Source organism: Saccoglossus kowalevskii, chromosome 11 (genome assembly GCF_978046115.1).
Source record: "Saccoglossus kowalevskii chromosome 11, keSacKowa6.1, whole genome shotgun sequence".
In the NCBI taxonomy this organism is placed as follows: domain Eukaryota; kingdom Metazoa; phylum Hemichordata; class Enteropneusta; family Harrimaniidae; genus Saccoglossus; species Saccoglossus kowalevskii.
In genome coordinates this window covers 34,430,593-34,443,586 of record NC_140651.1, presented here as the reverse complement: position 1 = coordinate 34,443,586, position 12,994 = coordinate 34,430,593, and the positions used below count along the sequence as shown (strand labels likewise).

The window sequence follows — 12,994 nt, the reverse complement described above, 5'->3', positions numbered from 1 at the left end:
CACATGACCGTGGTGCATATTATTCATAGTAGTGATGTTCAAAATATCACTAATATTTCACACTAAATATGGTTATATGTATACTAAACAACATCAGTCTGTGTTTGCTTGTACAGTACTAAAAACAAAACCAACTCATGCCCTGGTACCTTTTTCATTGCTGCATTATGAGAATTTCTGATAGGATAACAATTATTTGCATGGTGCATTGACAATAACAATGCAATAATGACTAAAAGTTTGTTTTTTAGTCCCCGTTCAGACGTAGTCCGAAAACGGGGACTTATGGTTTGCCCAGTGTGCGTCCGTGCATCCGTGATCACCTGTATCTCGAACATGCATGGACCGATTAAGTTCAAACTTCACTCATACATCACACATTATATGGGACATATGCACATGCATTTTTTTCATGATCCGATTAACGATAGCTGAATAGCAGCCATTGTAAGGCCGAAAATGCATCAAAATCGCACATTTTCACAATTCCGGACCCGGATCTCAGTTATGCATAGACGGATTTTGTTCAAATGTGGTACATACATTGAATATAATAGGACCTTGATGCACGTCATTTTTTTTTTTCGGATCAAGTTAGAAATGGCCGACTGGCGGCCATTTTGTTTTTAAAAAATCAGTTCTGGATTCGTATCCGAGACATGTCTGGATTGATCAAGTTCAAACTTCACACACACATGGTACATCATGTCACAAATAGATACATGTATGTGCATTTGTTTCATGATCCGCTTAACAATAGCTGAATGATGGCCATTTTAAGGTGGAAAATGCATCAAAATCACATATTTTCACAATTCCGGAACCGGATCTCAGTCATGCATGGATTGATTTTGTTCAGATTTAGTACAATGTGTTGTACATATGCAGGTGCATTTTGGTCATGATCTGCTTTGAATGTATATGTCACTCAAATATGAACGGAACTGGGACGTGTCATTGACAATGACTTGTTTAAATATTAATCCGAAGGGTGCTATTTCTGCCTATTTTTAAAACAACATCGGCAACCATGACTGAAAATGCATGTTCACTGACATGCTTAGAAGGTATGCATAATTACCTTAAATTAGTATTTGATTCATAAACACATCAGTAGCTTTGACTCTCAGAATTGGTCAAGTGATAAAAAGTTTGTGGATTATACTAGCCAATGAAATCACTTGTTTCTCCTAGCTCAACAAACAAGTGATATAAGGTGATTATTATAGTACCTTTCATGTTGCATGTACTTAAATATCATTTCAGAATTTAAATCCCCAAATAAAAAGTTGGACTCTGGAACAGGTGAGATTGGCCCCATGGATGTAACTAACAATAGTAGATGTATACATCAAATTGTTTAGTTATAGATGTTTAGCTATTTTTTTAGCAAGCATGATAGTAGTGCAGTCACACAAATGTCTGTCACAGTCTTCCCAATTCATTGCATCATATCACCTGGTAATCTGGTATCTGTGTGTGACTGAGTTGACATATCACCTGTCTGCTGTGTCTATCACTATCTTCCCAATTCATTGCATCATATCACCTGGTAATCTGGTATCTGTATGTGACTGAGTTGACATATCACCTGTCTGCTGTGTCTATCCCTGTCTTCCCAATTTATTGTATCATATCACCTGGTAATCTGGTATCTGTATGTGACTGAGTTGACATATCACCTGTCTATCACTGTCTTCCCAATTCATTGCATCATATCACCTGGTAATCTGGTGACTGTATGTGACTGAGTTGACATATCACCTGTCTGCTGTGTCTATCCCTGTCTTCCCAATTTATTGTATCATATCACCTGTTAATCTGGTATCAGTGTGTGTGACTGAGTTGACATATCACCTGTCTGCTGTGTCTATCACTATCTTCCCAATTTATTGTATCATATCACCTGGTAATCTGGTATCTGTATGTGACTGAGTTGACATATCACCTGTCTGCTGTGTCTATCACTATCTTCCCAATTTATTGCATCATATCACCTGGTAATCTGGTATCGGTGTGTGTGACTGAGTTGACATATCACCTGTCTGCTGTGTCTATCACTATCTTCCCAATTCATTGCATCATATCACCTGGTAATTTGGTATCTGTATGTGACTGAGTTGACATATCACCTGTCTGCTGTGTCTATCACTATCATCCCAATTCATTGCATCATATCACCTGGTAATCTGGTATCTGTGTATGTGACTGAGTTGACATATCACCTGTCTGCTGTGTCTATCACTATCTTCCCAATTCATTACATCATATCACCTGGTAATCTGGTATTGGTGTGTGTGACTGAGTTGACATATCACCTGTCTGCTCTGTCTATCACTGTCTTCCCAATTTATTGCATCATATCACCTGGTAATCTGGTATCTGTATGTGTGACTGAGTTGACATAGCACCTGTCTGCTGTGTCTATCCCCGTCGTCCCAATTCATTGCATCATATCACCTGTTAATCTGGTATCAGTGTTTGTGATTGAGTTGACATATCACCTGTCTGTTGTGTCTATCACTATCTTCCCAATTTATTGCATCATATCACCTGGTAATCTGGTATATGTATGTGACTGAGTTGACATATCACCTGTCTGCTGTGTCTATCACTATCTTCCCAATTCATTGCATCATATCACCTGGTAATCTGGTATCTGTGTGAGTGACTGAGTTGACACATCACCTGTCTGCTGTGTCTATCACTATCTTCCCAATTCATTGCATCATATCACCTGGTAATCTGGTATTGGTGTGTGTGACTGAGTTGACATATCACCTGTCTGCTCTGTCTATCACTATCTTCCCAATTCATTGCATCATATCACCTGGTAATCTGGTATCTGTGTGTGTGACTGAGTTGACATATCACCTGTCTGCTGTGTCTATCACTATCTTCCCAATTTATTGCATCATATCACCTGGTAATCTGGTATCTGTATGTTACTGAGTTGACATATCACCTGTCTGCTGTGTCTATCACTATCTTCCCAATTTATTGCATCATATCACCTGGTAATCTGGTATCAGTGTGTGTGATTGAGTTGACATATCACCTGTCTGCTGTGTCTATCACTATCTTCCCAAATAATTGCATCATATCACCTGTTAATCTGGTATCAGTGTGTGTGATTGAGTTGACATATCACCTGTCTGCTGTGTCTATCACTATCTTCCCAATTTATTGCATCATATCACCTGGTAATCTGGTATCTGTGTGTGTGACTGAGTTGACATATCACCTGTCTGCTGTGTCTATCACTATCTTCCCAATTCATTGCATCATATCACCTGGTAATCTGGTATTGGTGTGTGTGACTGAGTTGACATATCACCTGTCTGCTCTGTCTATCACTGTCTTCCCAATTTATTGCATCATATCACCTGGTAATCTGGTATCTGTATGTGACTGAGTTGACATATCACCTGTCTGCTGTGTCTACCACCATCTTCCCAATTCATTGCATCATATCACCTGTTAATCTGGTATCAGTGTGTGTGATTGAGTTGACATATCACCTGTCTGCTGTGTCTATCACTATCTTTCCATTTCATTGCATCATATCACCTGGTAATCTGGTATCGGTGTGTGTGACTGAGTTGACATAGCACCTGTCTGCTGTGTCTATCCCCGTCTTCCCAATTCATTGCATCATATCACCTGTTAATCTGGTATCAGTGTGTGTGATTGAGTTGACATATCACCTGTCTGCTGTGTCTATCACTATCTTCCCAATTCATTGCATCATATCACCTGTTAATCTGGTATGAGTGTGTGTGATTGAGTTGACATATCACCTGTCTGCTGTGTCTATCACTATCTTCCCAATTTATTGCATCATATCACCTGGTAATCTGGTATATGTATGTGACTGAGTTGACATATCACCTGTCTGCTGTGTCTATCACTATCTTCCCAATTCATTGCATCATATCACCTGGTAATCTGGTATTGGTGTGTGTGACTGAGTTGACATGTCACCTGTCTGCTCTGTCTATCACTGTCTTCCCAATTTATTGCATCATATCACCCAATCGGTGTGTGTGACTGAGTTGACATATCACCTGTCTGCTGTGTCTATCACTGTCTTCCCAATTCATTGTATCATATCACCCGATAATCTGGTATCTGTATGTGACTGAGTTGACATATCACCTGCCTGCTGTGTCTCTCACTATCTTCCCAATTCATTGCATCATATCACCTGGTAATCTGGTATCAGTGTGTGTGACTGAGTTGACATATCACCTGTCTGCTGTGTCTATCACTATCTTCCCAATTTATTGCATCATATCACCTGGTAATCTGGTATCTGTATGTTACTGAGTTGACATATCACCTGTCTGCTGTGTCTATCACTATCTTCCCAATTCATTGCATCATATCACCTGGTAATCTGGTATCAGTGTGTGTGACTGAGTTGACATATCACCTGTCTGCTGTGTCTATCACTATCTTCCCAATTTATTGCATCATATCACCTGGTAATCTGGTATCTGTATGTTACTGAGTTGACATATCACATGTCTGCTGTGTCTATCACTATCTTCCCAATTTATTGCATCATATCACCTGGTAATCTGGTATCAGTGTGTGTGATTGAGTTGACATATCGCCTGTCTGCTGTGTCTATCACTATCTTCCCAATTCATTGCATCATATCACCTGTTAATCTGGTATCAGTGTGTGTGACTGAGTTGACATATCACCTGTCTGCTGTGTCTATCACTATCTTCCCAATTCATTGCATCATATCACCTGGTAATCTAGTATTGGTGTGTGTGACTGAGTTGACATATCACCTGTCTGCTCTGTCTATCACTGTCTTCCCAATTTATTGCATCATATCACCTGGTAATCTGGTATCTGTATGTGTGACTGAGTTGACATATCACCTGTCTGCTGTGTCTATCACTATCTTCCCAATTCATTGCATCATATCACCTGGTAATCTGGTATCGGTGTGTGTGACTGAGTTGACATAGCACCTGTCTGCTGTGTCTATCACTATCTTCCCAATTTATTGCATCATATCACCTGGTAATCTGGTATCAGTGTGTGTGATTGAGTTGACATATCACCTGTCTGCTGTGTCTATCACTATCTTCCCAATTTATTGCATCATATCACCTGGTAATCTGGTATCAGTGTGTGTGATTGAGTTGACATATCACCTGTCTGCTGTGTCTATCACTATCTTCCCAAATAATTGCATCATATCACCTGTTAATCTGGTATCAGTGTGTGTGATTGAGTTGACATATCACCTGTCTGCTGTGTCTATCACTATCTTCCCAATTTATTGCATCATATCACCTGGTAATCTGGTATCTGTGTGTGTGACTGAGTTGACATATCACCTGTCTGCTGTGTCTATCACTATCTTCCCAATTCATTGCATCATATCACCTGGTAATCTGGTATTGGTGTGTGTGACTGAGTTGACATATCACCTGTCTGCTCTGTCTATCACTGTCTTCCCAATTTATTGCATCATATCACCTGGTAATCTGGTATCTGTATGTGACTGAGTTGACATATCACCTGTCTGCTGTGTCTACCACCATCTTCCCAATTCATTGCATCATATCACCTGTTAATCTGGTATCAGTGTGTGTGATTGAGTTGACATATCACCTGTCTGCTGTGTCTATCACTATCTTTCCATTTCATTGCATCATATCACCTGGTAATCTGGTATCGGTGTGTGTGACTGAGTTGACATAGCACCTGTCTGCTGTGTCTATCCCCGTCTTCCCAATTCATTGCATCATATCACCTGTTAATCTGGTATCAGTGTGTGTGATTGAGTTGACATATCACCTGTCTGCTGTGTCTATCACTATCTTCCCAATTCATTGCATCATATCACCTGTTAATCTGGTATGAGTGTGTGTGATTGAGTTGACATATCACCTGTCTGCTGTGTCTATCACTATCTTCCCAATTTATTGCATCATATCACCTGGTAATCTGGTATATGTATGTGACTGAGTTGACATATCACCTGTCTGCTGTGTCTATCACTATCTTCCCAATTCATTGCATCATATCACCTGGTAATCTGGTATTGGTGTGTGTGACTGAGTTGACATGTCACCTGTCTGCTCTGTCTATCACTGTCTTCCCAATTTATTGCATCATATCACCCAATCGGTGTGTGTGACTGAGTTGACATATCACCTGTCTGCTGTGTCTATCACTGTCTTCCCAATTCATTGTATCATATCACCCGATAATCTGGTATCTGTATGTGACTGAGTTGACATATCACCTGCCTGCTGTGTCTCTCACTATCTTCCCAATTCATTGCATCATATCACCTGGTAATCTGGTATCAGTGTGTGTGACTGAGTTGACATATCACCTGTCTGCTGTGTCTATCACTATCTTCCCAATTTATTGCATCATATCACCTGGTAATCTGGTATCTGTATGTTACTGAGTTGACATATCACCTGTCTGCTGTGTCTATCACTATCTTCCCAATTCATTGCATCATATCACCTGGTAATCTGGTATCAGTGTGTGTGACTGAGTTGACATATCACCTGTCTGCTGTGTCTATCACTATCTTCCCAATTTATTGCATCATATCACCTGGTAATCTGGTATCTGTATGTTACTGAGTTGACATATCACCTGTCTGCTGTGTCTATCACTATCTTCCCAATTTATTGCATCATATCACCTGGTAATCTGGTATCAGTGTGTGTGATTGAGTTGACATATCGCCTGTCTGCTGTGTCTATCACTATCTTCCCAATTCATTGCATCATATCACCTGTTAATCTGGTATCAGTGTGTGTGACTGAGTTGACATATCACCTGTCTGCTGTGTCTATCACTATCTTCCCAATTCATTGCATCATATCACCTGGTAATCTGGTATCAGTGTGTGTGATTGAGTTGACATATCACCTGTCTGCTGTGTCTACCACTGTCTTCCCAATTTATTGCATCAGATCACCCAATCGGTGTGTGTGATTGAGTTGACATATCACCTGTTTGCTGTGTCTATCACTATCTTCCCAATTTTTTGCATCATATCACCTGGTAATCTGGTATCTGTATTTGACTGAGTTGACATATCACCTGTCTGCTGTGTCTACCAACATCTTCCCAATTCATTGCATCATATCACCTGTTAATCTGGTATCAGTGTGGGTGATTGAGTTGACATATCACCTGTCTGCTGTGTCTATCACTATCTTCCCAATTCATTGCATCATATCACCTGGTAATCTGGTATCGGTGTGTGTGACTGAGTTGACATATCACCTGTCTGCTGTGTCTATCACTATCTTCCCAATTCATTGTATCATATCACCTGGTAATCTGGTATCTGTATGTGACTGAGTTGACATATCACCTGTCTGCTCTGTCTATCATCTTCCAAATTCATTGCATTATATCACCTGTTAATCTGGTATCAGTGTGTGTAATTGAGTTGACATATCACCTGTCTGCTGTGTCTGTCACTATCTTCCCAATTCATTGCATCATATCACCTGTTAGTCTGGTATCTGTATGTTACTGAGTTGACATATCACCTGTCTGCTGTGTCTATCACTATCTTCCCAATTCATTGCATCATATCACCTGGTAATCTGGTATCAGTGTGTGTGATTGAGTTGACATATCACCTGTCTGCTGTGTCTATCACTATCTTCCCAATTTATTGCATCATATCACCTGGTAATCTGGTATCTGTGTGTGTGACTGAGTTGGCATATCACCTGTCTGCTGTGTCTATCACTATCTTCCCAATTCATTGCATCATATCACCTGGTAATCTGGTATTGGTGTGTGTGACTGAGTTGACATATCACCTGTCTGCTCTGTCTATCACTGTCTTCCCAATTTATTGCATCATATCACCTGGTAATCTGGTATCTGTATGTGACTGAGTTGACATATCACCTGTCTGCTGTGTCTACCACCATCTTCCCAATTCATTGCATCATATCACCTGTTAATCTGGTATCAGTGTGTGTGATTGAGTTGACATATCACCTGTCTGCTGTGTCTATCACTATCTTTCCATTTCATTGCATCATATCACCTGGTAATCTGGTATCGGTGTGTGTGACTGAGTTGACATAGCACCTGTCTGCTGTGTCTATCCCCGTCTTCCCAATTCATTGCATCATATCACCTGTTAATCTGGTATCAGTGTGTGTGATTGAGTTGACATATCACCTGTCTGCTGTGTCTATCACTATCTTCCCAATTCATTGCATCATATCACCTGTTAATCTGGTATGAGTGTGTGTGATTGAGTTGACATATCACCTGTCTGCTGTGTCTATCACTATCTTCCCAATTTATTGCATCATATCACCTGGTAATCTGGTATATGTATGTGACTGAGTTGACATATCACCTGTCTGCTGTGTCTATCACTATCTTCCCAATTCATTGCATCATATCACCTGGTAATCTGGTATTGGTGTGTGTGACTGAGTTGACATGTCACCTGTCTGCTCTGTCTATCACTGTCTTCCCAATTTATTGCATCATATCACCCAATCGGTGTGTGTGACTGAGTTGACATATCACCTGTCTGCTGTGTCTATCACTGTCTTCCCAATTCATTGTATCATATCACCCGATAATCTGGTATCTGTATGTGACTGAGTTGACATATCACCTGCCTGCTGTGTCTCTCACTATCTTCCCAATTCATTGCATCATATCACCTGGTAATCTGGTATCAGTGTGTGTGACTGAGTTGACATATCACCTGTCTGCTGTGTCTATCACTATCTTCCCAATTTATTGCATCATATCACCTGGTAATCTGGTATCTGTATGTTACTGAGTTGACATATCACCTGTCTGCTGTGTCTATCACTATCTTCCCAATTCATTGCATCATATCACCTGGTAATCTGGTATCAGTGTGTGTGACTGAGTTGACATATCACCTGTCTGCTGTGTCTATCACTATCTTCCCAATTTATTGCATCATATCACCTGGTAATCTGGTATCTGTATGTTACTGAGTTGACATATCACCTGTCTGCTGTGTCTATCACTATCTTCCCAATTTATTGCATCATATCACCTGGTAATCTGGTATCAGTGTGTGTGATTGAGTTGACATATCGCCTGTCTGCTGTGTCTATCACTATCTTCCCAATTCATTGCATCATATCACCTGTTAATCTGGTATCAGTGTGTGTGACTGAGTTGACATATCACCTGTCTGCTGTGTCTATCACTATCTTCCCAATTCATTGCATCATATCACCTGGTAATCTGGTATCAGTGTGTGTGATTGAGTTGACATATCACCTGTCTGCTGTGTCTACCACTGTCTTCCCAATGTATTGCATCAGATCACCCAATCGGTGTGTGTGATTGAGTTGACATATCACCTGTTTGCTGTGTCTATCACTATCTTCCCAATTTTTTGCATCATATCACCTGGTAATCTGGTATCTGTATTTGACTGAGTTGACATATCACCTGTCTGCTGTGTCTACCAACATCTTCCCAATTCATTGCATCATATCACCTGTTAATCTGGTATCAGTGTGGGTGATTGAGTTGACATATCACCTGTCTGCTGTGTCTATCACTATCTTCCCAATTCATTGCATCATATCACCTGGTAATCTGGTATCGGTGTGTGTGACTGAGTTGACATATCACCTGTCTGCTGTGTCTATCACTATCTTCCCAATTCATTGTATCATATCACCTGGTAATCTGGTATCTGTATGTGACTGAGTTGACATATCACCTGTCTGCTCTGTCTATCATCTTCCCAATTCATTGCATTATATCACCTGTTAATCTGGTATCAGTGTGTGTAATTGAGTTGACATATCACCTGTCTGCTGTGTCTGTCACTATCTTCCCAATTCATTGCATCATATCACCTGTTAGTCTGGTATCTGTATGTTACTGAGTTGACATATCACCTGTCTGCTGTGTCTATCACTATCTTCCCAATTCATTGCATCATATCACCTGGTAATCTGGTATCTGTATGTGACTGAGTTGACATATCACCTGTCTGCTGTGTCTATCCCTGTCTTCCCAATTTATTGTATCATATCACCTGGTAATCTGGTATCTGTATGTGACTAAGTTGACATATCACCTGTCTATCACTGTCTTCCCAATTCATTGCATCATATCACCTGGTAATCTGGTGACTGTATGTGACTGAGTTGACATATCACCTGTCTGCTGTGTCTATCCCTGTCTTCCCAATTTATTGTATCATATCACCTGTTAATCTGGTATCAGTGTCTGTGACTGAGTTGACATATCACCTGTCTGCTGTGTCTATCACTATCTTCCCAATTTATTGTATCATATCACCTGGTAATCTGGTATCTGTATGTGACTGAGTTGACATATCACCTGTCTGCTGTGTCTATCACTATCTTCCCAATTTATTGCATCATATCACCTGGTAATCTGGTATCGGTGTGTGTGACTGAGTTGACATATCACCTGTCTGCTGTGTCTATCACTATCTTCCCAATTCATTGCATCATATCACCTGGTAATTTGGTATCTGTATGTGACTGAGTTGACATATCACCTGTCTGCTGTGTCTATCACTATCTTCCCAATTCATTGCATCATATCACCTGGTAATCTGGTATCTGTATGTTACTGAGTTGACATATCACCTGTCTGCTGTGTCTATCACTATCTTCCCAATTCATTGCATCATATCACCTGGTAATCTGGTATCAGTGTGTGTGACTGAGTTGACATATCACCTGTCTGCTGTGTCTATCACTATCTTCCCAATTCATTGCATCATATCACCTGGTAATCTAGTATTGGTGTGTGTGACTGAGTTGACATATCACCTGTCTGCTCTGTCTATCACTGTCTTCCCAATTTATTGCATCATATCACCTGGTAATCTGGTATCTGTATGTGTGACTGAGTTGACATATCACCTGTCTGCTGTGTCTATCACTATCTTCCCAATTCATTGCATCATATCACCTGGTAATCTGGTATTGGTGTGTGTGACTGAGTTGACATATCACCTGTCTGCTCTGTCTATCACTGTCTTCCCAATTTATTGCATCATATCACCTGGTAATCTGGTATCTGTATGTGTGACTGAGTTGACATATCACCTGTCTGCTGTGTCTATCACTATCTTCCCAATTCATTGCATCATATCACCTGGTAATCTGGTATCGGTGTGTGTGACTGAGTTGACATAGCACCTGTCTGCTGTGTCTATCCCCGTCGTCCCAATTCATTGCATCATATCACCTGTTAATCTGGTATCAGTGTGTGTGACTGAGTTGACATAGCACCTGTCTGCTGTGTCTATCCCCGTCGTCCCAATTCATTGCATCATATCACCTGTTAATCTGGTATCAGTGTGTGTGATTGAGTTGACATATCACCTGTCTGCTGTGTCTATCACTATCTTCCCAATTTATTGCATCATATCACCTGGTAATCTGGTATATGTATGTGACTGAGTTGACATATCACCTGTCTGCTGTGTCTATCACTATCTTCCCAATTCATTGCATCATATCACCTGGTAATCTGGTATCTGTGTGTGTGACTGAGTTGACACATCACCTGTCTGCTGTGTCTATCACTATCTTCCCAATTCATTGCATCATATCACCTGGTAATCTGGTATTGGTGTGTGTGACTGAGTTGACATATCACCTGTCTGCTCTGTCTATCACTGTCTTCCCAATTTATTGCATCATATCACCCAATCGGTGTGTGTGACTGAGTTGACATATCACCTGTCTGCTGTGTCTATCACTATCTTCCCAATTTATTGCATCATATCACCTGGTAATCTGGTATCTGTATGTTACTGAGTTGACATATCACCTGTCTGCTGTGTCTATCACTATCTTCCCAATTTATTGCATCATATCACCTGGTAATCTGGTATCAGTGTGTGTGATTGAGTTGACATATCACCTGTCTGCTGTGTCTATCACTATCTCCCAAATAATTGCATCATATCACCTGTTAATCTGGTATCAGTGTGTGTGATTGAGTTGACATATCACCTGTCTGCTGTGTCTATCACTATCTTCCCAATTTATTGCATCATATCACCTGGTAATCTGGTATCTGTGTGTGTGACTGAGTTGACATATCACCTGTCTGCTGTGTCTATCACTATCTTCCCAATTCATTGCATCATATCACCTGGTAATCTGGTATTGGTGTGTGTGACTGAGTTGACATATCACCTGTCTGCTCTGTCTATCACTGTCTTCCCAATTTATTGCATCATATCACCTGTTAATCTGGTATCAGTGTGTGTAATTGAGTTGACATATCACCTGTCTGCTGTGTCTGTCACTATCTTCCCAATTCATTGCATCATATCACCTGTTAGTCTGGTATCTGTATGTTACTGAGTTGACATATCACCTGTCTGCTGTGTCTATCACTATCTTCCCAATTTATTGCATCATATCACCTGGTAATCTGGTATCAGTGTGTGTGATTGAGTTGACATATCACATCATATCACCTGGTAATCTGGTATCTGTGTGTGACTGAGTTGACATATCACCTGTCTGCTGTGTTTATCACTATCTTCCCAATTCATTGCATCATATCACCTGGTAATCTGGTATCGATGTGTGTGACTGAGTTGACATATCACCTGTCTGCTGTGTCTATCACTATCTTCCCAATTCATTGCATCATATCACCTGGTAATTTGGTATCTGTATGTGACTGAGTTGACATATCACCTGTCTATCACTGTCTTCCCAATTCATTGCATCATATCACCTGGTAATCTGGTGACTGTATGTGACTGAGTTGACATATCACCTGTCTGCTGTTTCTATCCCTGTCTTCCCAATTTATCGTATCATATCACCTGTTAATCTGGTATCAGTGTGTGTGACTGAGTTGACATATCACCTGTCTGCTGTGTCTATCACTATCTTCCCAATTTATTGTATCATATCACCTGGTAATCTGGTATCTGTATGTGACTGAGTTG

The 12,994-nt window shown here is 40.4% G+C and overlaps 1 protein-coding gene across 1 annotated transcript in view; it reads left to right on the top strand.

Annotated features, from left to right (window-relative positions):
- LOC102804440 (dynein axonemal heavy chain 5-like) overlaps positions 1-12,994 on the top strand; it is a 170,322-nt gene that overhangs the window by 70,933 nt on the left and 86,395 nt on the right. The window lies entirely within an intron of this gene.